At 45.0% G+C, this 27,624-nt stretch overlaps 1 long non-coding RNA gene across 1 annotated transcript; it reads left to right on the top strand.

Annotated features, from left to right (window-relative positions):
* The first annotated feature begins 4,558 nt into the window (after nt 1–4,558).
* On the top strand, nt 4,559–26,578 carry LOC132531820 (uncharacterized). Its single transcript, XR_009544235.1, has 3 exons — nt 4,559–4,677; nt 10,347–10,525; nt 26,139–26,578. It is a non-coding gene; the product is annotated as an uncharacterized LOC132531820 (long non-coding RNA).
* The last annotated feature ends 1,046 nt before the right edge of the window (nt 26,579–27,624 follow it).

Raw genomic sequence — 27,624 nt, 5'->3', positions numbered from 1 at the left:
CAGAAGTGATATTTGTCATGGGAGCAGAAGCTCATGAGCCAGCATCTGGTTCGCCCTTTTGCTCTGTCCAGTCTCAGCCATCGTGGAAATGGGACAAGCTTCACTCAGCCTGGGTCTCTGGCAGGGTCTCCCAGTAGGTCACAGTGACATGTATTGGGTGGGCCAAAAGGTTCGTTTGGTTTTTGCCGTAAGATGGCTCTCGTAGCACTTAGTTGCCTTTAACTTCATTAGAAACAATTTTCTTAGATTGTATGTGACAGCTGTCATATCAGCGTGCATTTAAAAAGTGACTTATCAAAATCGGTGAATTTTTGTGTAGCCATTTTAATATTGAAGATGGAAGAAAAAAAGCAACATTTTCGGCATATTATGCTTTATTGTCTCAAGAAAGGTAAAAACGCAACTGAAACGCAAAAAAAGGTGTGTGCAATGTATGGGGAAGGTGTTGTGACTGATCAAACGTGTCAACAGTGGTTTGCGATGTTTCGTGCTGGAGATTTCTCGCTGGACGATGCTCCACGATCCGGTAGACCAGTTGAAGTTGATAGCGATCAAGTAGAGACACTAATTGAGAACGATCAATGTTACACTACGCAGGAGATAGCTGACATACTCAAAATATCCAAATCAAGTGTTAGTCATTTGCACCAGCTTGGTTATGTGATTCCCTTTGATGTTTGGGTTCCACATAAGTTAAGTGAGAAGAACCTTCTTGACCATATTTTCTCATGCCATTTTCTACTGAAATGTAATGAAAAAGTTCTGTTTTTAAAACAAATTGTGACGGGCGATGAAAAGTGGATACTGTACAATAATGTGGAATGGAAGAGATCGTGGGGCAAGCGAAATGAACCACCACCGACCACGCCAAAAGCCAGTCTTCATCCAAAGAAGGTGATGTTGTGTATATGGTGGGATTGGAAGGAAGTCCTCTATTATGAGCTCCTTCCAGAAAACCAAACGATTCATTCCAACAAGTACTGCTCCCAGTTAGACCAACTGAAAGTGGCACTCTACTAAAAGCATCCAGAATTAGTCTACAGAAAACATAATCTTCCATCAGGATAACGTGAGACCACATGTTTCTTTGATGACCAGGCAAAAACTGTTACAGCTTGGCTGGGAAGTTCTGATTCATCTTCCGTATTCACCAGACGTTGCACCTTTGGATTTCCATTTATTTCCGTCTTTACAAAATTCTCTTAATGGAAAAAATTTCAATACCCTGGAAGACTGTAAAAGGCACCTGGAACAGTTCTTTGCTCAAAAAGATACAAAGTTTTGGGAAGATGGAATTATGAAGTTGCTAGAAAAATGGCAGAAGGTAGTGGAACAAAAGGGTGATACGTTGTTCAATGAAGTTCTTGGTGTAAATGAAAAATGTGTCTTTTATTTTTACTTAAAAGACCAAAAGCACTTTTTGGCCAACCCAATAACACAAGCGAGAAATCAGCCTCTGTTGTTTTAAGTCTCTGGGTATTTGGGATTATTTCTTTCTTAATTGCAGCAGAACCGAGCTTATCCTGACTGATACACTACTTGAGGGCAGAGGTGGAAATGCAGATGGCTTCACTTTGCCCATATGGCCTTCACAGTGCTGCATTCACAGCTGACACTCAGGTGTGTTTTATTTCAGACACTAATGGGGCAGGTCTGGGCCTCGCTGAGAAGATTTGGGTGTGAGGGTGACTGAGCTGGAACATTCCATTGACACCTGCCCCCTCTGGTACCAGGGCCCCAGCACTGGTTTGGCTCATGAGGCTCATGAGGAGAAATAAGGGCAAAAGGACAGACCTTCGTTCAGCATCTACTGGGTAGCAAGGCCTGAACCAGGTGCTTCCTCTACATCCTAAAGATCGTAGCAGCCGAGGGAGTTATTATTATTACTTCCCTTTTATAGATGGGAATGTGGTCTCTCAAGGAAGAAACTTATTCAAAGCCCCAAAGCTGGTAATGGTCCAGGCTGAGATGCAAACTCAGGCTGAGGAAATGAACTATGAAGGGAGAATCTGTGTCCTTCTCATCCATTATTTATATTTCTCTGAAGTGCTGATTCTCATCAAATTAGAGCCAGGAAGCATTTTCTGACCACTCAGTCTGAAAAGGATCTTGTCCCCTGCCTCTGCATCATCGCTTTTTTCTTACTGTGTGTTTTCCTCCATAGCTCTTAATTGTTTACTATCTGCCTCTCGCATCATGCTATAAATGCTAGCACAGAAAGGATCACATCTTCTCACTACCTCTTGGGTGCCCAGGACCTGTTCACTGATGGCACATAGGAGGCATTTAGTAAATGGTTGCTTTATTCAATAAATGAAGATCCCATATGTTGATGGAGGGGAATGTAGAGGTTAAAAGCACAGACTCTGGAGCCATACTACCTGGTGTTGAATCTCAACTTTGCTAATTCCTGGCTGTGCGACCTTGGGAAAGTTACTTAACCCCTCTGTGCCTCATGTTTCTCATCTGTTGAATGAGGATAATACTAATAACTTTCCTCATGATAGTTGTAAGGATTGAAAGGTGTGTAAAACAACTTGTAAAGCGTTTAGAACAGTGCCTGGCACACAGGAAGTGCTCAGTGAGTACCAGGCATTTGTATGTGTGAGTCCACTGGACAGTGTCCAGAATATGTTTCTCATACTATCGCTGGTAGAGCCCATGAGAAAATGGTTGATGCTGCAGTGCTTGAAATCATTTGCTACAGTAGAAGGATCATGGAACTTGCAGTCAGACTGACCTGGAATGCTCTCAATACCTAAGTTCTGTGACCATTAGCCAGGTATGATAAACCGAATGTGTCCCCCCAAAATTCATGTGATGAAACTTAACCCCCAATGTGATGGTATGAGGAGGTGAGGTCTTTGGGAGGTGATCAGGTCACGAGGGTGGAGCCCTATTGATGGAATTAGTGCCCTTATCAAAGAGACCCCAGAAAACTCCCTCCTCCCTTCCCCGTGAGGACACAGCCAAAAGACTATATACCAGGAAGCAGGCCCTCACCTGACATCGGATCTGCCATCATCTTCATCTTGGACCTCCAGCCTCCACAACTGTGAGAAATAAATATCTACTGTTCATAAGCCACCCAGTCTCTGGTGTTTTTGTTACAGTAGCCTGAGTGCACGAAGGCACCAGCTGATTTGGGCAAGCCCATTGCCCACGTGGATTTGTTTCCCCATCTGTGAGTTGTGCTGTGTTAGCAAGCACATAGACCAACATTGCTGGGAGGGAGTGATACACACAATAATGATGAAAACAGCAATGACATATATGCATGGCAGACTTAGTATGTGGATAAGATGAAACTTGGTCTGTGAAGACCTCCTGCTCAGTATAGGCGAAGAGCCTGTGAGTGTCTGTAACAAACGTGAACAAATGCATGGATGAAGGTGGATTTTGCTGAATGAATGCAGAGAAGAGACAGCATTGCTTTTTTGGTTTAGGACTTAAAAATGTCGTACTGTGTGGGTAGAAGAGATTATGTAGGCAACAAGAATTTCTCGGGGATTAGGTGAAATTCTGGCATCGAGAATCGCATTTTGAAGATTTTGCCAGGCACAGCGTTCCTCTTGCCCTCCTCGTGGGGCGGCCTGTGTGGGAATGGCTCTCCACTAATCTGTCGTGACACGGCCTGAGCTCATGATCACGTCTTCCACTTACTACTGACTATGTGGGAACAAAGAAATCAAAACCATGGTTCCTAAAAGATTCCCTAATGGCTGCAATATTTTGGCTTCCTGAGCATAACTGAATTAATTCATGGTTTTTGTAGACTAGTAATGGAATCCATCGACCTATGGCTCTGTCATGCTTGTTTGGGAGATATGCCAATTGGTTCCATTAATTCTGGGAGAAAACAGTCGTCAGCCAGTTTTTCTTTGCACCTCACCTGCACAGTGAAACACTGGGTGGTCTTTTTCTCCAGTTGAATAGATTAATCTGTTCCTTGTATAAAAGGAATCGTGAGCTGAAACATTACATCAAACTGCTAGCCTGCACCCTACACTATGGAATATCAGTTTTATTAGTTCCATTCTTCAAGACATTGTGAAATAATGGGAAGCACATTGTGTAACGGAGGTATACATCATCTGTATGGCAGATTTCAGTGCACACAATTCCAAATGACCTTCTTGGTTTTCTAACTAAGTGTAAATTACTTAGTAACAATGGAGTTAACGAAACTACTATTCACTCAAAACAACATTGCTATTATTCATTTAATACAAAGCCCACGTGAGATGCCTCTAGTATATGAAATACATTATGGGTAATTATGCAGTTGTTAAAGTCTTCTAAAGCATTTGTTTGAAAATTCAGGAAATGGAAACATCAGCAAATCCAGATGTTAATTAAGCTTGACAGTGATCACAGTGTAACTCTTTTGGTAAATAAGGCTGGGAAACATACTGTTATTGTTATTTGCTAAACAAGAGGGAAAACAAATCTAGAGGTTAATAAAGTTGGCAAATCACTTCTCAGCTACTCCCTCATTTGTAACTTTCGACTCCATTTTAGAGAGACTCTGGGGAAGTTATGGCTGAACATTCTGTGAGGAAATGTGACACCTCTTGAGATGATGAAGAAAGTGGTCTTCTGAAGTTGTTTGGTCTGGAAAAAAACATTCCCTTTCCTTGTCAAGGTCATCCTATTTTCACAATAGGCAAGCAAGAGGTTTGTTTAAAAAACTCAAAGGACTTCAAAATTGTACCTAATCAGAACTTGAACTCTGGTGCCCTCCTTAGTCACTAAGCATCTTTTATTATCTTCCAGGCACAGTGAAGGCAGGTACTTAATTGGGGAGAAGATGGAGGGGGAAGATTGGGAGAACGTCTAGATTGATTTAAAAACACCAAACATCCTACTATTATTTTACTTTTTATCCTTTTTTATGTATAAAATGTTGAAATATCAGGGTTAGAGGAAACTTTACAAGTTATTTAATCCAGTTGACCACTGAATGTCCTCTAGAGAATTTGTGTCACTGGTCTTCTAACTTCGACTTGAAGTTGGGTGGTGGGAAGCTCAGCAGGAACGAGCAGTCTTCCTAGCTCAGCTGTCTTTCACTAGATTTTGTAAACCATTGAAGTGTAGTTGATTTACCATGTCATGCTAGTTTCAGGTGTACAGCACAGTGATTCAGAGATATATACATACATATTTATAGATAGATAGATAGATATGGCCATTCTTTTACAGATTCTTTTCCCTCATAGTTTATTACAAAATATTGAGTAGAGTTCCCTGTGCTATACAGTAGGTCCTTGTTGGTTATCTCTTTTATATATGGTGGTGTGTATCTGTTAATCCCAACCTCCTAATTTATACCTCCCTCTTTTTGACTATTAATTTCTTCCTTACTTATTTTAAAATTTAGCTAAAATTCATTTCCTCATAAAGTCTCTTGGTCCTAATTCCTTCTCCACCTGCCTCCACCCTCGCTTTCCCCTTATGGTCTCACACCCACGTCTAATTCTTCTACAAGACCAGCTGTGTCTGATAACATCCCTCTGGCCCTCCAGACCCTCTCTTCACCTCGTCCCTCTGATCTCTGCCCTGGGACGCTGACCTATATGGAATTCAAGGGGCTTCATCCGTGGGGTCCTGTGTGCTCTGACTTCTGGTTGGCTTTGGCCATAGGAGACTGAAAGGAGAGAGGAGAGTGGGTTCGGATGTCTGTATTACCTAGGCGCCTACCTGTGGGGTTCTCTCTGGTTGGGTTTGTTCTTACTGATTGTCACTGATTGTTTTTCAAGGAGACCTTCTCTCTGCGTGACTTTCTTCAGGTTTCAGGAACTACTTCCTCCCTACATACTCTGTGTCTTGGGGGGACAGCTTCTCTGCTTCTAGCCTTCTTCTTTTTTTCCTTTTATACCTATTCCACTGCAAATAGTCCCTTCATAGACGAATCTTCCTCGAATTAACCCAATTGGATAAAGCCATCTGTTTCCAGTTGGGACTCCGGCTGATACAATAGCCCTTCAGATAATTCTAATACACTGCATATCCACTATGTCTTCTCCACTCGAATGCCCCAAGATCCCTCAACTGTGACTAACATTGCATGGCTTTAGGAATTCTACCTACTCTCTGCAATGTTCCAATGGGGCAATTTCCCTGATGAAGTGTGGGACCTAGAGTGAAAGCAGTGGTCCCGGGCTGATCAGAACATGGCAGGGGGGCTTACTGGTGGTGCAGTGGTTAAGAATCTGCCTGCCAATGCAGGGGACAGGGGTTCGAGCCCTGGTCTGGGAAGATCCCACATACCGTGGAGCAACTGAGCCCTTGCGCCACAACTACTGAGCCTGTGCTCTAGAGCCTGCGAGACACAACTACCAAGCCCATGTGCTGCAACTACTGAAGCCCGCACGCCTAGAGCCCGTGCTCCGCAACAAGAGAAGCCACCGCAATGAGAAGCCTGTGCACCGCCACGAAAAGTAGCCCACGCTCGCTGCAACTAGAGAAAGCCCGCGCGCAGCAACGAAGACCCAATGCAGCCAAAAAAAAAAAAAAAAAGAACACAGCAGGGTTCCCTCTTATTGCCTCTGGAGACCACGTTAGCCACTGACATAGCTGAGGGCATGCGTGCAGACCGCCTTTGGACACCACATCGTGTGGTGGCAGCAGGCCGAGCTTGTAGTTGTGCTGTGTGATGTGAGGCTTGCTGTCGGTCAGACCTCAGGGTGAGTCCCGGCTCCACCACTTACCAGACGTGTGAGCGACTCTGAGTCCATAAGGTGGGCTAAAGTGCCGCTCCCTGCCTCCCGGCTGTGTCCTGAAATGAGCCAGTGTATGGGGAACTGCTCTGTGAACGGTAAAGCTATGACTACTACTATTCATCAGGTGGTGTTACCTCTGCTCTTCTGCCTTCCCCTACCTCTCCATCTCCCTCCCTCTCCTCTCCAGCAGCTGCAGGGGTGTCACCTTTGACAGAAATGTCTCTCAACACTTCATCTCCAGATCCATCAACGTTCTAGGCATTTCTCAAAGGCCAGCTCACGACGGCCGCCTTCCCAGCACTCTCCCCGATCAACCCTATGACAACCACTCTTCTCATTTTCTGCTAGAACCTTTGTATTTCTCCTGGAACGTTTTGCTATTCCTAACTCTTAGAAAGCTAGAGACAGAAGGAATCTTAGTTATCCTCTGGTGCTACCTTTTTGTTTTAGAAAAATGAGTGAGTTGAAATTTAGGAAGGGGAGCAACTTGTCCAAATTTATGGAGTAAATGAGGGATGCAGTCAGAACCCAAAGGCAGGACTCAAGCCTCTGGGCCCAGAGCTGCTCCCAGGACACCCCTGCACCTTGAGGACTGTCTGCCCTGCCCCGTGGTGGATGGTGTGTCCTTCTACTATTCAGCTGTGATCTTGGAGGGCAGAGGCTCTGACTCATTCTTCTAAGTTCTCACCTGTAGTGACATTTACCTGTAGCCTGGCCAGTCTATTCAAGGCACAGATGACTGCTGTACTGAGGCTGGAATGGAGAACAAGACTGAAAAACTGGGATGGTCTTAAGTCAACTGCTGACTGAAAGCGTCTTCATCTTCTGCCTCCTTTCTCACCCCAGATGATATACCCACTTTTTAAAATCCAAGGCCAAGATGGGATTATCCCTTTCCCCATTAATTTTAAGCGAACATTTTTGAGATTCTTGGATCTAACTGCTGAGCCCTGCTGAACAGAGGTTTTGGAGCACTGTCAAATGAAAAAGGCTCAGGAGTACGTGAAAATGGAAGATTCAGTTGCGAGGAAGTGACTTCCTTGGCTTATTGCAGTGAGAAAAGTTAGCTGACGAGAGTGAATCTTCAAAGAATTAATTTACAGAGCTATGTGTTTAACATTGCAGCCTCAGCTGAAAGAGCCAGAGAAAGAGCCAGAGCTGAAAGAGCCGGAACAAGTGCATGTGTGGGGAAGGTTACTGATGGCCTTGGTACCTCGTGAGGTAGGCAAGCCAAGTCAGCATCCCAGAGCGGGGAGGATGGCCCTGGGGGCCGAATCTTTCCAATGAGGTACACTCTGCAAGGTGGCGTCTTGCCTGCTTGAGGTCCTGCCAGTAGAGCTTTCCAATGGAGTGGCCAGAGTCCTGGAGCTTCCTTTCGAGAGCCATAGAGAGCTGAGAAGCCAGGCTGCTTCTTAGCGTGCCATCAAGTTCATGTTTCTCAAGGAGTGTGGTAGCCCATCGAAGCAAGACTTATTGTGATAGCTACATGCAGGAGAGCATTTTTTTTAAAAACCATGCGAGCAGGGGCGGCTCTAACACCTGTTCCTCTGCTTCCTAACGTGGTATATCCTGTGCTCAGGTGCAAGGTTGGTATGGCGGCATGCAGGAAGTCTTAGGGAGAGAGTGGGGTATCCTGGAGACAGCACCAGCGTTGGAAGAAAACAGAACTGGGCTTGAGGCTGAGTTCTGCCTTTAACTTGCTAGGTGATAATAATTTACCTCTTTGAGGCTCAGTTGTCTCACCTGGGAAATGATGACAGAGAAACGTACCTTGACAGCTATTGTATTGAATGGCAATCAGTATCTCCAATTATAGCTTATACTAGTACCCAGCACACAGTAGGTGTTGCTACTGATAATGGCGCCGCTGATAGTGATGACAGTGATGGTGGTGGCCATCATGGTGCTGGCGGCTTAGTAGCAATGGGGCTTTTTCTTCCCATTCAGTATTTTGAAGTACGTGATTCTTCTTTGTGATTAGGAAGTAGCACCCAAATACAATAGAATAATGGGATTCCCTGGCTGGAGGGGATCATAGAGACCTTTTCCTCTAACCTTCTACATGTGATGCCTAGATACATTTAAATTAGTATTTCATCCTCTGTTTCAATATCCTCCTGATGGGGCATTCAGTAACTCACTACCCTGATGTTGATCAAATGGTTTCTTTCTGAGCAGTAGTTTCCTAACCTGGAAAATAGGGTTGATAATGCCCAGGTATCAAGATTGTTTCAGGGGTCAGAGGTCATGCATGTCAAAGGTCAAGACAGGAGTGCAATAACTGTTTTCCTCTCTCCCTTCTCTTTCCCTTCCCTGGAAGCTGCTTGTTTCATCTTTGGATGGCTCTATTTTTTTTTAAATCAATTTCTGACTCCCCGGGCTTTCGCTCATCAGTCTCAGTTTCCCTCTTTGTGGCCACCAGTCAGTCTTCCCTAAGCCAGCCCTGCAGACATCACTCTTGTCCCTCAGTGTCTCATCTCTAGTCCCTGGTTCCTTTGGTCACTCCTTGTCATCACATGGTTTCCAGGCCTCTTGCCTTATTTAATCTTCTCTGAGAGTGTGCCTACTTCCTACTCAAACCATGGTACCTCTCAGAGTCAAGGGAGAGAGAGTATTTAGAGAGCATCTCACTTGTAGTTTTGTATCTGGAGAAACAGACGCCCAACATGAGGAGTATTAGCACAGCAAGTTCTGTCATGGTCGGCGACATATCCTAGTAGGTGTTTGCTGATTTATCTGTTTACAGCTGTGATGCCATTGTGGCAGCAACTTTTATAATTTCATTGCAGTGTTTCTTTACTCTTTCGAGAATGGGCTCCAGATACAGCAAAAGGGTTCTCTTGGTGGTAAGGGTATCTGGATTCTTCTTTTTTTTAAATAAATTTATTTATTTATTCATTTATTTTTGGCTGCAGTGAGTCTTCGTTGCTGTGCACGGGCTTTCTCTAGTTGCGGTGAGCAGGGGCTACTCTTTGTTGCGGTGCGCGGGCTTCTCATTGCGGTGGCTTCTCTTGTTGCGGAGCACGGGCTCTAGGCGCGTGGGCTTCAGTACTTGTGGTGCACGGGCCCAGTAGTTGTGGCTTGAGGGCTCTAGAGTGGGGCTCAGTAGTTGTGGCGCATGGGCTTAGCTGCTCCGCAGCATGTGGGATCTTCCCGGATCAGGGCTCGAACCCGTGTCCCCTGCACTGGCAGGTTTATTCTTAACCACTGTGCCCCCAGGGAAGCCCTGAATTTTTTAAGAACATTTTACATGCAACAGCAATTGGTGTTCCTTAGCACAACAACTTGAAATTTGGATGAGCATCCACTCTTTGAAGCTGGTGCAGCTGTACGGCAGAGGCGTGGAGCTGGTTATTTTTATTCCACATGGCAACAGGGTGGAGAAGAAGAAGGCAAGCTTCCCTGTGAGATGGGGCTGAAGTACTTCCTCCAGTTACATCTAGTAGTTCAAGTGCAGGTGCATCATCCTATCTCTCTAGACCTCAGTTTCTTCTTAAAAGGAGGGTTATGACCTGTTCATTGCCTAACACTAAGGGTTGTGGGAAGATTATGTGAAAATAATGTATCAAAGGATTTTTTAGAACTATAAAGCATGATGCATAAACACATTTTCTTGCAATCTAGGCTGAGTAAATTTTCTACTGCCCAGTTATCTTCCGTGAATTCACAGCCACCTTGGTCAGCTGAGGCAGGTTGCCAAGTATGAAGTACACTCAAGTTCACTGTTCTGGATTTTTCTTTTCTCAAGCTCAAGTTCAAGACTCCAGTTTTCCTGAATGTCTTCTTGGACGACATCAGCCATGGTGAGTTTTCTGTCATCTGAGCCTAGTCCTACCTGTTGTGATTTTTATTTCGGGCACAGTTATATTATTCTACTTCATGTCTGTCTCCCCTTTAGCCAGTTTCCAGCAAGTTCTGCCAACTTCACGTCTTACAAGACTGTCCAGTTAAATCCTTTTACATATCACAAATGCATAAAAATAGAGCTTCTGAAGCAAGAGATAAAAGTTGAGAACATGTTAAGAGTTACCTTCCATTTATAATGATTTGATTATAATCAATGATTTGATTATAGTGAGTTTACTGTTTCTCTTAAGTTCTGGGCCATACATATTTCTTTTTTCCTCCCTCCTTCCTTCCTCCCTCCCTCTCTCCCTCCCTCCCTCCCTCCCTTCCTTCCTTCTGTTACTGGACTAAACTTGGGTCAGCTTGCCCGCGTGCAGTAAAGCCAATCTACTGACACCAGGCTTTGGTGAAGGAAAATGAAGCGTTTATTCGGGGCGACAAGCAAGGAATCCAGATAGCTAGTGCTTAAAAGATCAGAACTCCCCAAAGGCTTTCAGGGAAAGGTTTACAAAGACAGGGTGACGGAGGGGCATTGTGGCGTGTGTGATCAGCTCGTGGACATTCTTCTGATTGGTTGCTGGTGAGGTCATCAGGAATCAACATCATCAACCTTCTGGTTCCAACTGATCTGGGGTCTATGTCATTGTGGGCAGCATACAGTTCACTTCTTCCACCTGGTGGGAGTTTCAGTATCTGCAAAACAGCTCAAAGGACATGGTTCCAAATATTATCTACAGCCCTTGAGGAGGAACTAAATGTCCTTGACTTTGCTTAATGGCCAAACTAATATTAGTTTGTCTTGCTTGACTGTTTTCCTTTCTTTCTGCAGTTTCTCACTTCTCTGATTAAATTTATTCTTTGACTAAAGTTTTTGTACAGACAAAAGGCAAGCAGAGGGCATGGGGGAAGCCCTGTTCTGGGAAGACCCCACAGTCTCCTGCTCAGTTACACTTCCCTCCTTCCACCCTCTTTCTCTCTCTTTCTTCTTTTCTTTCCTTTTAAAAACAATTCTCATTTGTATCTTTTCCCATTACCTTCAATGTTTATTTTTCTAAATTTGTTAGATTTTGCTGTATGGTTTTTATCTTTGTTGATATACTTCAAACGTCTTCTTATATATAAAGATTATGTAAATATTGATCAATTTTATCTAAGTATTCTTATGTATTAAAAAATGAAATCTTTAATTCATTTAGAACTTAGATTATAAAATATAAGTCAGGGCTCTAGTATGGTATTTTTTCCCTAAGTGGTTAGCTAGGAGTTTCATTGCCTTTGCCAAGTAGAATCCTTTTTCTTTCCAGCTGAAACAAAATTATACCATTCCATTTATTTGCCTACCTATATTGGCAAGAGGCTATGATTCTTTATGTTTTTGTTATTTTAGTTTTAAAGTTCATTTTAATATCTTTTATTGCATGGATCCCCTCCTTTTATTTCTACTCTTCCCCATTCCCTCCCTCATAATGTCCCATTTAGTTTTATAGATTTTTTCCTATAGATAATCTTTAGGATGTCAAGTCTCCCAAGATATTCCACTGTATTTTGATTGAAATTGCATTACCACGATTGGATAAAACAGACTCCAGAAAATAAAGTAAAACAAATAATAGCAGAGTAGAAATTCAGTGTTGTACAAAAATAATAACAGAGCACCAAATCAGAGTGAAATTTGGATGGAGAGAAAAATGACAGATGTAAAAAGTCAGAAAAAAGATGATGTAAATAAACATGGACTAGAAAAAAGAATAACTGCTAGGCCTAAAGAACAAATCAGAAAAAAATATTCAAAGTAATACAGAATAAAATGTTTCTAAAACCAAATAAGTTGTGAACCTGTCAGGTGAACTTTATCCACTTTATCCAGAAGATTTAATTAAATCTGACAAACATTTTTACATATCCTGGTGAAAATATTGAATTCCATGGACAACCAAAGAATCCTAAAAAACTTGACAGAAAAAAAAAAAAAGTACAGTAGGAAAAAGTCAAGGAGTCCTCAGACTTCTGTCTACAACATTGGATAAAGGCAGTCAGTGGAATAGCATCTATAAAGTTTGGGAGGATTATGACTCAAAAATTCTATACCCAGCCAAATTGTCCTTTGTAATTTCAACAATTAACAGGCATTTTCTTATTATAGAAGAAAAAATATGTTCATGATAGAAAATAAAAACTTACTATTAAAATTTAAAACATCTTAAAAACTTAGAACCACATGGAATCCATATTTTTAAAAAAATTCTAGTTTCTCCACTGCTTCCTTTTCCCTGCAGCTGCGTGCGGTGGGGCTTAGGGACTTTGTGGATATAACTTGTTTACGTTCATTCTGCTCCCACAGTCCTCACAATGATGACTGGAATTTGGCTCCATAGTTGTACTACCTACCAGGCAGAAACATTTGATTTTGATTTTGGTTAAAGCAGAATTTAGAAACAAGTTAGGAATGAACACATAGCATGGAAATGAATGGACTTATGTGCCTGTAGATTCGAGATTTCAATGTGCTCCTAAGTTTGAATGAAAACCAGGCAAAGCCATTGGAATAAATTCTCAGTCGTTTGAAGCTTCATAATCCAGAACTGTCAAGGGGTTCATTTGGAGGAAAGGTCATCGCCATGGGCGGAATTGGGCAGACACAAGTTTGTGTATGCAGTGCTTTATTAACTTGTGTAACTTTCGCTTCTTAGATCACAGAGCCTATATATATATATTATTTTTAGCACATATAAAATGATAATTATGTCCATCTTACGTAGTTGTTATGAGGGTTAAATGAAATGATATGTATAATCAGCACAGCAAGACACTGAATATTAACTCATTAATAAATGATGACTGTTTGTTAAACTAATAATTTAGTAAACATAATAATTGTTAGCGTCATTTCAATGCTGGGTAAAATCAGTGGATACTTGAAACCAAGAGATCAAGAAATGAAACATTCCTTCAATATCTGGGCCAAGTAATTAACTCTCATATTCATAAGCCTTGGTGATACATTATCAAGTAATATAGGCCTCTTGTGAATGATAACTTTTTAATGAATTCACCTCAGGGGTACTGATTAGTACTAATTTATAGCTTAGTTTGCATATACTTGAAAGAGGTAAACCTGTGTGCCTTTTGTGTGCACGTACTTACACTCTCCTCAGATTGTGCTCTAAGCCAGCCCAGTCCCTCCTCTCAGTCTGTCTTCCTCCTTGCGCGTAAGATTTTCCTGCAGTTTTTAATAATCCTGGCCAAACAGGCAAACCATATAGTAATCTGTCCCATTTGCAGGCCTATAGAGATATCTTCCCTCTCTCCCTTTTTCCTTCCATCGGCTCCATTTTCTGCCACTGGCCCTCCTCATGGGATGGAAGCCAAATGCCATCATTGTGTCTTAGTGGAAAGATCTTTAGGTTTGGTGTCAGAGAACTTGGTTGAAGTCTTGGCACTGTTAACTATTTACCATTTATGTCACAGAGGCTGTTATTTATCCTCTCTGACACTCAGTTTCCTCTTGGAGGAAGATAGCTTACAGAATATCTACTTTACCAGGTTGTGTAAGAATTGGAAAGATACACAGGTTAAATTGAGTTGCTCTGTTTATGGCTATTTCCAATGGGCGGGTGTTGCAATGTCAGAAACAATAAAGCCATTTCTCTGAAAGGAGAATTCCTCCCTGACTTCCTCCAACAAAGAGAGAAAGGGGGGCTGAGAGAGGCAGAAAGGACGCCACGCAGGGAGGTGGACGTTCTGGCTGGGTCGTAACCCTTTCCCTGAACTGGGCGGACGCTGGCAAGACAAGGGAGGGCTTGGACGTGGCTGGCCTTCTTTCATCCTGAGAAATGGTGAGTGGGGTTGAGGACAAGCCCCAGGGTTGGGGGGGAGTGTCAAGAGCATGGCTAGGGGTCTGGCATTGCTGCTGTTTGCTGTGTGAGCTTGGAAAATCCACCTAACCTTTCTGAGCCTTATCTTCCTAGCTATTGAATTGAAAGCGATGATAACCATCTCCCTCCCTTACAAAATAGCTGCAGGGATTAGATAAGAAAATGAGTGTGAAAGTGATTTATCAAGTGTAAAGTACTTCGCACATGGTAGTTATTACTGTAGATGATCTCAATGATCCCTTTCAGTCCTAAAGATTTGTGATTCGAAACACAGTGGTCTGAGCAAGAGGCTTATTTTTTCTCAAGCAACTGTCGATATGATTTCCTCCGAGTTTCCAGTTCCTAATGCACAATCAAGCCCCATCTCCTCCCTGGGAGGAAACGTCCCTCCTTGGGGGCCGTGCCTGCCACAGGGATATTGGGGTGACTCAAGGGACAGAGTTGAGCTGCGTTAACTTGAGGATGTAGAGTTGCAAAGTGTAATTGAAACTTTTGAGGTTTAAATTCAGTTTTCTTCAGTCAGATTCAGATTTTTCAAATCCCCTCCCTTTTTGTTTAAACTCAAAAGCTCCAGGAGAGCTTCGATGCCTTCTTGGACGTGAGATCTTCCTTCTGGGGAAGGGGTAGGAGGGACTTCTGATGAACAAAGCGTAAACGAATCTGAAACATATGGATTTGATTTGCCCCACGATTTGCACGTTTAAGTCTTGCATAGAAAAAGGCCTGGAAATGTGGATTTGGTGTTTCCCTCTTAAACTCTAAACATTTATAAATTGATCAAGATGCATGGGGTGGGGAGAACACATTCATTCTTACTGTGGCTGAGTGTCTGGCTTAGAGGAGCCCAACCAGACTGGAGCTGCCTTCAGGGGTCCCGATGAGCCCTTTCAAAGGCTCTCCTGGCCCTCTGCATTTGGACAAGCTTGTCTTATCGGCACGATCAGGTGCCTACATTGTAGGTCCAGTGAAAATGAAAACGCAGGTCTCCATGTTCAAAGGTGAAGAATTTCAAGATGGTGGCTGCAGAGGATTAGAACAAGTAGGGTCCCTGGGCGACGATGCAGGTGACGTGCCTGGGAAGCTGCCTCTGCTTATCCGCCCAGCACACAATTCCTCTCCTTCCCCTAAGTCACCTCCCAAGCTCAGATCTGCTGTTTCCTTCTTAGAGCTTTCCTTGACTCTCCAGGAGGGCGAGGCACCCTCCACTGTGCTCCTAGAGCCTCTTCTTCTCACCTGGATCAGTGCACCCTTTAACCAGCATGGACTCTTTATGTATTCACTTACTCACTCAACAAACATCGACAGCACTGCCTGCTATGCACAGGGCACCGTGCCGAGCGCTGGCAAGCCCATTCCGGGAGCGTGGAGGAGGGGAAACTAACTCAGCCTGGGAGAGTCTAGAGAAGTTTTCTTTTGGAGAGGATGCTTCAATTGAGTCTTGAAGGATAATTAACTGTAAGAAGGGAATTGGAAGGATATGAATAAGACATGGGGGCAGGGAATACCTGGGTCGATGCGTTGCTGCTGGTGCGTGATGCTTGAGACAGAGGCTGAAGTTAAATGGGGCTGGAGAGGTAGGTGGGCATGAGTTTATCAAGGGCCCTGTCAGCCACACAACTTGCTCTGTCTCATCCAGGAAGCCACAGAAAGTTGTCAGCAAGGAGTAAGTAGTCAAATTTGCACTTTGGATGAATGACTCTGGTTGCAGTGGGGAGAGCAGGTCAATACGCGGGGAAGCAGGTAGATAAGTTGAGGTAATTCCAGGCAAGAAATAATGGTGACCTTGAATGAAATAGCAACCGTAGGGAATGAAGAGACATGTATGGATTCAGGAGACAGGGTGTAAGACTGGTGAGCTTGACGGGATATGGGTGACGGAAGGAGGGGCAAGAAATCGCAGATGAACCCTGGGTTAGGTGACTTGTTTTCTGGTTGTAATTCAAACTGAGATAAATTAGGAAAAGGGTTTTTTTTTTTGGCGGGGTGGGGGGGAATGGGCATGACAATGGAAATGAGCTTTGTCTTGAACAACTTGAATTTGAGGCTCCAGTGGGGGCCTGTATGGAAATGTGCAGCCGGCAGTGGATGCGCACACGGGGAGAGGTCTGGCTGGAGCTGTAGATTTCAGGGCGTGAGTATATGGGTGGCAGTCGAACCCCTCCCCTGCCCCATTCAGTAAACTCACCAAGTATCCATAGAAAGATATGACTGGATGGTTTCCACTGCACTTGACAATGAGTTGTAACTAATAAATGATAAAATCCACATCAGTAGGGATGGGACAGGAAGCAGTAGGTTGAAGAGTAAATGGAAGGTGAGGAAGTAGGAGAGAGGAGGTCAGACAATTAATTTTAGAAGCTTGTGTAAGGAGGAAAGGTGAGCTTGGATGGTGGGCTAAAGAGGGATTTGAATCAAGGGAGGTTATCTTTAAGATGTGTATTAGTTTCCTATGGCTGCTGTAACAAGTCAGCACCAGTTTAGTGGCTGAAAACAACACAGATTTATCCTCTTACAGTTTTGGAGATGACAAGTCCTAAAATCAAGGCATCTGCAGGGTTGCATTCCTTATCGGGGAAGGATCTGGTTCCTCACCTTTCGTAGCTTCTAGAGGTTGTCGGCATTTCTTAGCTCGTGGTCCCCTCTTTGCATCAGTCTGACCTCTGCAGCTGTCGTCACATCTTCTGACTCTGACCCTCCTGCCTCCAGCTTCTCAGGACCCTTGTGATGACATTTTGGTCCACCTGAACTATCCAGGAAAATCTCTCCATCACAAGGTCCTTCATTTAATCAATCTGCAAAATCCCTTTTGCTGTATAAAGTGATGTATTCACAGATTCTAGGTGGGGGCATTGTTCTGTCAATCACAGGATGGGAGAGAAGTGAGCACGTTTGAAGTTTGAGGGAAAGGAGGCAGGAAAGAGAGAGAATGGGGGAGAGGGGGGATAGAAAGATAGATAGATATTGCAGATAGAGGAGAGGAAATGATAGTAGTGGGCATCAAGTGCAGGTGGAGAAAAGTTTGGAAAATTGGGAAAAATGAAGTAGTTATGGGAGTGGGTACGTTTGGGTTTACAATTTGGGAGGCATGAGGTAGTAGGGCCATGGGAGGGGTTTATAGGGAACTTGAGGGGAGTGGTAAATGAGTGGAATAATTACTGAAGGAACTTGCGTTGGAGGTGTGTCAGGATAAGCAGAGAGGTGTAAGGGAGGGGCTGAGGATCCAGCTGGTGTCGGAGAGATGACCTTGTAGTTGTTCCCACTCCAGGGTATGCAGTGTCCCCCAAGAGCACCGAGCCACTTGGGTGTAGAAATTCAGAAAAGCTGCAGCTCGCCTGGCAGAGGTGGCAGGAGCTATTGCTGGGATGGGCTGCTTTGTGTCAGCCTGGCTGGGCCTCGGGATTCCTCGGCATTTGGTCAAGCATTATTCCGGGGGCGTCTGTGAGGGTGTTTCTGGATGAGGTTGACATTTGAATAGGTAGGCTGAGTAAAACACGTTGTCCTCCCCGATGTCCCTGGGACCCATCCAATCAGTTGAGGACCATTCTAGAACTAAAAGACTGAGGAAGAGGGAGCTTCGTCTGCCTGACTGCCGGAGCTGAGACATGAGTCCTCTCCTGCCTCAGACTAGAACAGTGCCACTGGTTCTCCTGGGGCTCCAGCTCGCCCTGCAGACCTTGGAACTTGGCCTCCTTAATCACATGAGCTAATCTCTGATAATCAATCTCTCTCCCTGTCTCTGCCTTTCTCTGTCTCTATATCATCTCTCTATCTCTGTCTCTATCTCTATATCCTCTTGGCTCTTTTTCTCTGAAGACCACAGACTAATCCAGACTTCAGATTGGGAGAGAAAGGAGGAGAGACCAGGAGGGTGTGGGAAAATGGAGGGATCCAGGACCTGGAGGTCTCTTCAAGGTCAAAGACAGATGTCAAGAGAATGAAGGCAGGAAAGATACGGAAGAATTGGAGGTGGTGGTCAGAGGCAGGATAACGACGTTTAATATTTGTGAGATGCTGGGGCACCGCCTCCAGAGAGTCTAGTTAGGTCGGGCTTTCACAGATGGATGTGCAGAGCACCCAGGGTTGAGAACCTCCTTATCAGGAGTTACTGGTAACCGGTATGACGTGGTCTGAGAGGGCTGACTCCTCTGCCCATCATCTGTGATGCCCACCTGCTTCCACGGCGTCTTCCTGTACAGGAGCCCGTATCTGTCCTGTCTCTGCGTGTACTTGCTCCATTTTCCTTTGTGCAGTCGCTTTCCCTGTAGCTCTGAGGAAGGTAGCTTCCTTCAACACTCTGCCGGAACTGTTGGCTGCCTGCTTCTTGTGAATACAGGCATGGCTTCCCTTCTGTTCTTAGTTTCCCACCTCTCCTCTTTCAGTGTTGAATTCCGCCGCTCTGTGGAGAAAGGAGGGGTGTTGTGAATGTCTTTTGGTAGCAAGACTCACTTCCTTATTGGAGTCTGAGCTGAAAACAGGGTCTGCCATCAGGTAGAAATGTAGACACCATGCATCACACTATTAGAAATAAATCCGTGGTTGGAGGCTGGGGGGCAGTGCTCGTTAATCATTTCATGCCAAATACCACATGGGTTGCACCCACACACCCCAGTTTACAAGTCCTTGTAGAGTGATGAATGCACAATGGACCCTCAATAAATAGGTCTGTTCCTCCAACCAAGTGGCCAATAAGAATGAGAGTTCTAAAGGACCTCTTGAACTGGACTTTGAAAAGCATTAAAAATGATGAAACGCTTACCAGGTGCCAAGGAGCAAAGCAGACCCTGTGTATACATGACATCACCTCATTCTTTCAATAATGATGAAACAGAAAACAAGGCAATGATTTGAGCTCTTCGAGTTTTGGACAACACTCTCATACCTCTTAGTGCATGGAAACTGTTATTAGAGGCAACAGTCGGCGAGTTTTCATTAGGACTTAACTCTCCCTTTGTTACTTTTGACTTGATTTTTCTGTGTATGATGTTGGTTCGTCCTTTAATTGTCAATATAAGATTAGCACCACCCTGCTGCCTCTTTCTCTCTCTCATCTTTCTTGTTAACTGTTTATACTCTGACTATGACCAATTCTAAGTATTCTTGGCTAAGGTATTTTTTTAAAAAGTTTTTACTTTATTTAGGAGGATTTGAGAAGAAAGAGGGAATATTTTAAAAGTGTGGAGTGGCCGGAACTGGAAGCTGAATCTCATAATATCCTTAACGCTTTGGAATAGAGAATCTTCTCCATTCCAGACGTTACTCTATTGTGTAATACTGCATTCACAATCTAGAGCGTTAGTGCCCCTTTCACACATCTCCTATTCAAAGATGTTAATTTATCCTTTGTAAAACATTGTAAATATTCCAGACCCCTGAGAAGAGATCACTTTTCTAGCCGAGGGAAATTTATTCTGAGTTAAGAAGCGTTAAGCTTTTTTTTCTTGGCATCTATCTGAATAAACAGTGTGGCTCTGTGGCATCTGAATTTTGCGTTCAGATCAGCATTCTTAAGGAAGCAAGACGACCTGATTTTTACTTTCCCTTGTAAGCACGTTGTGATGAATCCACAAAATACTTGCGCCCGTCCCCTGTGTCTGGTGGATAGCTTGCGTGATGGTGTTATTTCCAGCAGGGTGGTAGTTTATGGGGAAGCATGGAAGGTTCGGGCAGGGAATAGACAGAATCAGAGAAAGCTTTAGGGAAAAAAATATCAGTGAGACTTAGAAGTAGCTGATTGGGGATGAGCCTCTAAGTCCATGATTTTCCTCTATTATACTCCAGAGTGAAAGAGGCAGAGGAGAAGTAATCAGAAGCACAGGGAAAAATGCCTCGGGTGTCCTGAGACTGGGGAATCTGTTGATGGTATGAACGCATTGGCTGGAGGACAGGCCATTGAGTCGGACCTTCAGGAGGACAAGGGAACTTGCAGAGATGGGAGAAGCTAGATGGCAAGAGTTAGGCAGATGGGTAAGATTGAAACAGTGAAGAAGAGAGGGGATGGGGGCCTGTACCTGACCCTGGGGAGGTAGAAGGGGATAGATTTAGGAATCCCAGGTACAACTTGGTACTATGATGCAGGGTCAAATTAGAAAAGAGGATGAGCAAGTTTAGGGATCAAGACCCAGACCTCAAAGCTGCTTTACCTCCATGAGCCTCAGCTTTCAAATATGTAAAATGGGCACAAACATAGCCCCTTCCTAGAGTTCTGAGAATTAAATGAAGTGATGATACTGCATAAAGGCTTAGTCCAGAGCCAGGGGCCTGGGACAGAACAGGATGGACATGCACACTGGTTCTGTCCTCTCCCCTTTCCTGGAGGAGGGGATTAACTTTGAAGCAAAGGAAGAGAGGAAGGGGGAAGGTCACAGAGGAGAAGGGTGGAGAAGAGGGGAATCAAGACAGCTCACGTCAGTGGCTCCTAAACTCAAGCCCATTTTCATCTTTTTTTTGCGGTACGCGGACCGCTCACTGTTGTGGCCTCTCCCGCTGCGGAGCACAGGCTCCGGACGCGCAGGCTCAGCGGCCATGGTTCACGGGCCCAGTCGCTCCGTGGCATGTGGGATCTTCCCGGACCGGGGCACGAACCCGTGTCCCCTGTATCGGCAGGCGGACTCTCAACCACTGCGCCACCAGGGAAGCCCCCCATTTTGATCTTTAATCCTACTATTTTTATTTGAAAATGAGCACAGCACTTTTACAAATGGGGAGGGGAGGAACGTCAAGGTCACCTGGCCAGCACTCTACCTTCATCCAAGTGAGGTCGCTAAGCTGCATTTCATGAGGTTGGGCTTGTCCTGTGTCACACAGCCTGGCAGAGGAGAAGCCAGGCTGAGGCTGCCGCCGCGAATTCTGAGTTCTTCCTATTGGTGTCTGGAGGAGGGGAGCCTCCTGGCTGGACCCCATCCGCCTGGCCCGGGACTCATGGCCTCCGGGTGGAGTCCAGCGAATCCACACAGGATTTGGAACCTTCCCCGTGCAACCACCCCATGACTTTTACAGCAAAATTTCTCCCTAAATCTGGCTAGAAGAGTGAGTCCCCGACGACCTTAATCTGAGCAGAAAAACAAATGTGTTAAAGTGATTAGGGCTGTGGTTGGGAAGTACCGGATGCCGTTTCCCTCTCCTGTCCAGGGCAGGACGCCCTTAGGAAGGCGAGACCCACTTTTCTGGTGAGAACCCCTGATAGAAACAGCTCCCTTTTCACAGGTGACAGCATCCCAGGCTGTGCCAGGCCTGCAGCTTCTCCTGTGTGAATCTCGCTATGAGCCAAGTTTATGTTATACTGATTACACTGGAAAACGAAATATTTTGTGTGATACCAACAAAGGCCATGGATACTTAAAAAAAAAATTTTATTGGAGTATAGTTGATTTACAATGTTGTGTTAGTTTCTGCTGTACAGAAAAGTGGATCCGTTATACACATACATATAGCCACTCTTTAAAGAGTGGTCATTCCCATATAGGTCATTACAGAGTATTGAGTAGAGTTCCCTGTGGTATACAGTAGGTCCTTATTAGTTATCTATTTTATATACAGTAGTGTGTATATGTCACTCCCAATCTCCCAATTTATCCCTCCCCTCCCTTACCCCCTGGTAACCATAAGTTTTTTTTCTACAACTGTAACTCTACTTTTGTTTTGTAAATAAGTTCATTTGTACCCTTTTTTTAGATTCCACCTATAAGCGATATCATATGATATTTGTCTTTCTCTGTCTAACTTCACTCAGTATGACAATCTCTAGGTTCATCCATGTTGCTGCAAAAGAAACCATGGATAAGTTTTTTCTTTTCATGAGCCTTGATTTAAAGAGAAGTCTGTGCTTAATCATAGCCCATTCGCATCAGTTATGTTGTAAGCAGAAGGTACCAGGTGGTGTCTGGAGTCCCAGGTTCTAGTTCTGGCCGGGCTCTGTCCCCATGTGACTCTGGGTGGCTTCTTTCCCTTCCCTCCCCCTCAAGTTCCCTGTTCATAAAACCAGAGGTTTGTTCTACCTCTCCAAGGCCCTTCCCAACTCTGGGTCCTGCTGTGTGCCCCTGAGGCTGTCAGCCGCCTCTTTCTCCAGGAGTTAGACACTCAGGAAAGCAAGCGGTGCTCATCGGGAGCACCTTCATGCTGTAGCTTGTCTTCTTTCCCCTGCCCAGAACAACCTTCACGCCCCTACTCGACCTGGAATCCTCTTTTTCATTCTTTAAGACCTGGCTCAGGCCATACTACTTTCTTAAGCCCTCTTTGACCCTGGTGTGAGAGGTTGGGCGTTTAGTAGTTTGCTAGGGATGCTGTTACAAAGGACAGTGGTCCCTCAGTGTCTGTGGGGCATTGGTTCCAGGATCCCCCTGATACCAAAATCCACGGATGCTCAGGTCCTTATATAAAATGGTGTGGTATTTGCATATGACCTATGCACATCTTCCCGTATACTTTAAATCATCTCTAGATTACTTATGACACCTAATATAATATAAATGCTATGTAAATGGTTGCCAGTGCTTGGCAAATTCAAGTTTTGCTTTCTGGAACTGTCTAGATTTTTTTTTTCCAAGTATTTTTGATATAGGGCTGGTTGAATCCAAGGATTCAGAACCTACGGATCTGGAGGGCCGACTATACCACAAACTAAGTGGCTTAAACAACAGAAATTTATTGCCTCACAGCTCTGGAGGCCCCGACTCCAAGATTAAAGCATTGGCAGGCTTGGTTCCCTCTGTGATGGAGAATCTGTTCCATGCTCGCTCCTAGTTTCTGCTGGGTGGCTGGCAATCTTTGGCATCCTTGGCTTGTACAAGCATCATCCCAATCTGTTTTCATCTTCACCTGGTGTCCTCCCCGTGGGTGTGGCTGTCGCCACATTTTCCCTTTTTATAAGGACACAAGTCACATTGGATGTGGGACACACCCTATTCCAATGTGACCTCACCTTAACAACTACCACTCTATTTTCAAATAAGGTCACATTTGGAGGATCTGAGGATTAGGCCTTCAACATATGAATTTTGGGGGGATGCAATTCAACCCACAACAGGTACCCCTGTGCATGTTTCTGGACTCCCTTCTCTCCCAGCCCCATTAGGCTGTGGACCCGTCTCTCCCAGAGTGGCCAGAGCAACAGACGTGATTCAGCCAGAACCATGCGTCTGGACTGTGGGTCTAAGAAACAGTGGCCAAAGGGAGCAACTATTGCAAAGCTCACATCTGCAACTGGTGGACCAGGAGAGCAGAGGGGCAGATCTTTGTGGGTGGGGCATCAGCTTGGAAGGTGGGAGGAGCTACAGAGGAGGAAGGTGTGGTCAGGGAAGAGAGGACCAGTCAAGACACAGGCAAGGTCACCTAGGTTAGTGCTGCATAATAAAGATGCTAATTGCTTCTGTCCTGGAGCCCTTTGCAGTTTACACACACCTGCAGTTTGACAAGTTCTTTCACATTAAATCCCTGGATGCGTGGGAGATGTCTCTTGCCTGGTGACACTCTTCTAAATTTGTGTAAATGGGCCCTGAGAGGCCAGTCCTTTGCTCATCTGTTTGTCTTCCTGGCCCCGCTTCCTCAGCCGCCGGGTATCTAACTCCAGCCTCCAGCCTGGCCTCCCCTGAGGACTGGCCTGGCTGCCTTCCCTTTGTGTTGCCTCCTCTTTGTCTCTCTGATTTTATTTCAGAAAATTCCCATCGCACAGCCTAATGGCTGGGAGATTTTTCGGGGGCAGCTCCAGTGGTTGCCTCATGTGTGAAATTTCTTTGAAATCATGTTTTATTTTAAAAATTCATGTAGATTATTGAATTCTATTCCATTTTTCCAAATTTGTGCCCATGTGAAAATACTGTTTGAAACTACTGAGCTTTGCTCTTGCAAAGAGGTGGGCCTTGCTTCTCCTGTGGCTTGTTGTACCCTTGCCCACCTGTTACATGCAGGTTGCCTGTGCATGCTGGGTCCTGCATTCTTTGCCTGTAGCTTCAGTTTTCTTCCCACTTCTGATCTGGCTGAGGACCCTCATAAGTAAAGTCCTCCCCAGATTTTGGGCCCAGGCTCTCAGTGCTGCTTCCCCTTGGTGGTCCCTGAGACCAGCCCCTCAGTTACACTGGTCCTGGACTCCAGGGCAGGGCCACACATGCCCTCCAGGGAGCACCCCGTCAGATGCCTCATCTTCATCCCTGGACTGGGCTGGGCCCCTGGGATGCTCCCCTCTGTCATGGGGGAGCCGTGAGCCACTTTTAAGCTGCAGTCCTCTGGTTCCTCCTTCCGCGCCCCCAACAGAGTGCCTCTCTTCTCTCAACCAAGAGGAAAAGGCAGAGTGGAAGCCTCCCTGCCACGTCTGCCCAGCCCAGGGCTTTCCACCTCCTCTGGGAGCCATAAAGAGTGTGGGCTTCGGTGTCTGAAGGACTTGGGTTCAAATCTCTGCTTTGTACGGGATCTTGGGCTAGTCTCTCAACTGTGAGGTTCCATTTCCTTCTTTGTAAAATGGGAATATTAATTTCAACTCCAGTTGAGAGAATTAAGGGGTGAAATGTGCAACAAGGCACGTTAACAGGGTACCCGGCACCGAACGGGAACTCTGTGCATTTTCCTCCTAATCTCCTTTCCCTCCCAGTTGGTCTGTTTCTTCCCTGCCGGGACAGGTGATCCTTAGTCCCCTTTCCACAGTCTGCATGACCTCTCTCAAAGCCCCTCCCTTTGGAGGGGTGGGGCCACTGATGTCCTGTTTTGCAGACGGGGAGCCTGTGTCCAGAGGGGTGACTCTACCATGGCCAGCCTGGAGACCAGGCTTTCTCCAAGTCTTCCTCTGACTTAGCCTGGCTGGGCCACGGCCACATCTGGGAGGTGTGCGTTGACTAGAGGATGACCAGGACCGGAGGGAAAATTAGATCTCGTTGTCTTGGCCAAATTGACATCTAAGATATGTCTTCTCCATCTTGCTCACCTCTCATGGGGCATCTGCCTTCCCTCCCGCTGTGTTTTCCTGTAGCCACACACACGTGCCTGACTCTCACCAGAATCTTCTAGTCATTTGTATCTTAAGATACTAATTTTTGTTTCATAAAAATACTAACTTGCTTATTTGTTATCTTACATGTGTCTCTCTTTGTTTCCTGTTTATGTCTGAAGACTTGCTTACAAGCTCCTTGGACTCAGGGACCACATCTTCTGCTTTTCATGTGTTTCTTTTCTTAGTGTCTAGCATATTGCTGAGCTCCCGATAGGTCCTGGAAATATTTTGTGTCTGCTTTTCAGTCCACAAAAGCAATAGTAGCTAATATCTATAAATAAGTTAGATGGTTCACCAAACAAAGCTCTATTATATTGTTTTATCTTCTTACCTACCATGGAAAGTAGTTATTACGGTAATAGGAAAACTGAAGTTTGGAGATACTCAGTGACTTGCCCAGGGTTCCACAGCTAGTAATTTTGAAGCAGGGTATGTGGGACTGCAGGACATGGAATGAGCAAGGCTTTAGATGCACAGCACAGTGGAGCACATGCTTGGGTTCTTCAGAATTTAATCTCGCTGCTTGGAAAACTCATGGCTTGAGTTTGTCCTAGTCGAGGGACATAACTGGAGTGATAAATCTGATCTGTATCCTTAAGATGGTTGAGTCCGTCTTTGGTCTCAGACTGAAAGGCTCTTTAGGAAATCATTTCCTTATGTTAACTTTTTTTTAAACGGAGTTTTTGGACTAAATACATATTTTCCATTTTTTTATTGCAGAGCACAGTATTTATCTCATAGAGAATTATGATAAACCCCCTGAATGTTTCATGTTTTTCACGATTCATATGGAACAAATTAAAAATAACTTTCCATGGTACAGATTGCCCCAGAGAACGGCTCAAAGACTCTTCCTTCCGCCTGCTTCCTCCAGCTTTTCGTCCGCTTCGAATTTCAGCACCTACAATCTGAGAGAGGCTGGGGTGACGAGGATCGCCGGGGAGCACCAGGCCCCTCATCCCGAGCAGAATGCATATCTGGAGACTTTGTTCGATGGGCCACCGGGTCCTGTGAAGGAGAGCTGTCTTTTAAGATGATTTGTTTATAGGCATACACAATTGGGGAGACTGCTGATTTTTATTACTTTGTTCAGATTTTAAATATACTTTGTCAGTCACTTCAGTAAGTATTTTAAAAGAGAAAAATGTAAGACCCCAACACGAGCTTCCAGCAGATGCCCTCTGCTAGAACATGTTTGTAAAACACTTTTGTCTTTATTGAATCTGCGAGTTCCTAGGATTTGGATTGTCACTGTTACGCTCAACTCTACCGCAGTGTGCCCGTTACAGGGCTAAGACGTGGTTGAATGTGGATTTAAGTCCATGTCTATTGGACTAGGAAGGACTGTTTGATTTCCATTCCACCATGTTGCTTCAGAAAAACTGGCTCTGCGTGGTAGCCCTGCCATCTGTACTGGTGACCATAAGAAAATCACCATCTTTTCAGTAGAGTGAGGCAATATAACCAGTTTCAGTGAGTTATTGTGAAGAGTGAGGCAATATAACCAGTTTCAGTGAGTTATTGTGAAGAGTAAATACACATGAAGCACCTAGTTATTCAGTACATTTTAGTGAGAAGCCAGAATATTGGGACAGTGAACCTGCTGGTCTTGCTCAGGGAAATCTGGGAGGGGTGGGATCAGAGCTGGCAACTTCCCTTGTTTCTTCACATCCTTTTCACTCCCGCCCCCTGCAACCTAAACATACTCAAAAGGAGTGGGTCTGAATTTCTCCAAAAGGGCAGTGGGCAGCATCAGCTCTGAGGACGTTTTTCCAACACTGAGCAGGGAGTTCAGAAGGAAGGCAATCCCTTTGCTAACCACGGAGAGCTGAGATGCCCCAGCCACTGGGTTTGTGGAGAAGACACTTAATTGAGGTCTCGGGGCTGGCTGTCCAGACATGGAGAGGGAACTGGGTCTTCTCTCTGTGATCCTTCTTGGCCTCAGTGGGCCAGAGAGAATAGAGGCAATGGCAGGAAGTGCCAGGTAGGTACCAGTGTCTGTTGGTCCATCCTTCCATCCATCCATCCATCCATCCATCCACCCGTCTGTCCGTCCATCCATCCATTTATCCATCCATCCATCCACCACCCACCCACCCATCCATCTGTCCATCCATCCATCCATCCATCCACCCACCCACCCATCCGTCCATACGTCTGTCTGTCCGTCCGTCCATCCATCCATCCATCCATCCATCCATCCATC

The sequence above is a fragment of the Lagenorhynchus albirostris genome, chromosome 13 (assembly GCF_949774975.1).
Source record: "Lagenorhynchus albirostris chromosome 13, mLagAlb1.1, whole genome shotgun sequence".
Classification (NCBI taxonomy): Eukaryota; Metazoa; Chordata; class Mammalia; order Artiodactyla; family Delphinidae; genus Lagenorhynchus; species Lagenorhynchus albirostris.
Note: the sequence above shows the minus strand (reverse complement) of the source record. Positions and strands in the feature narration are given on the sequence as shown.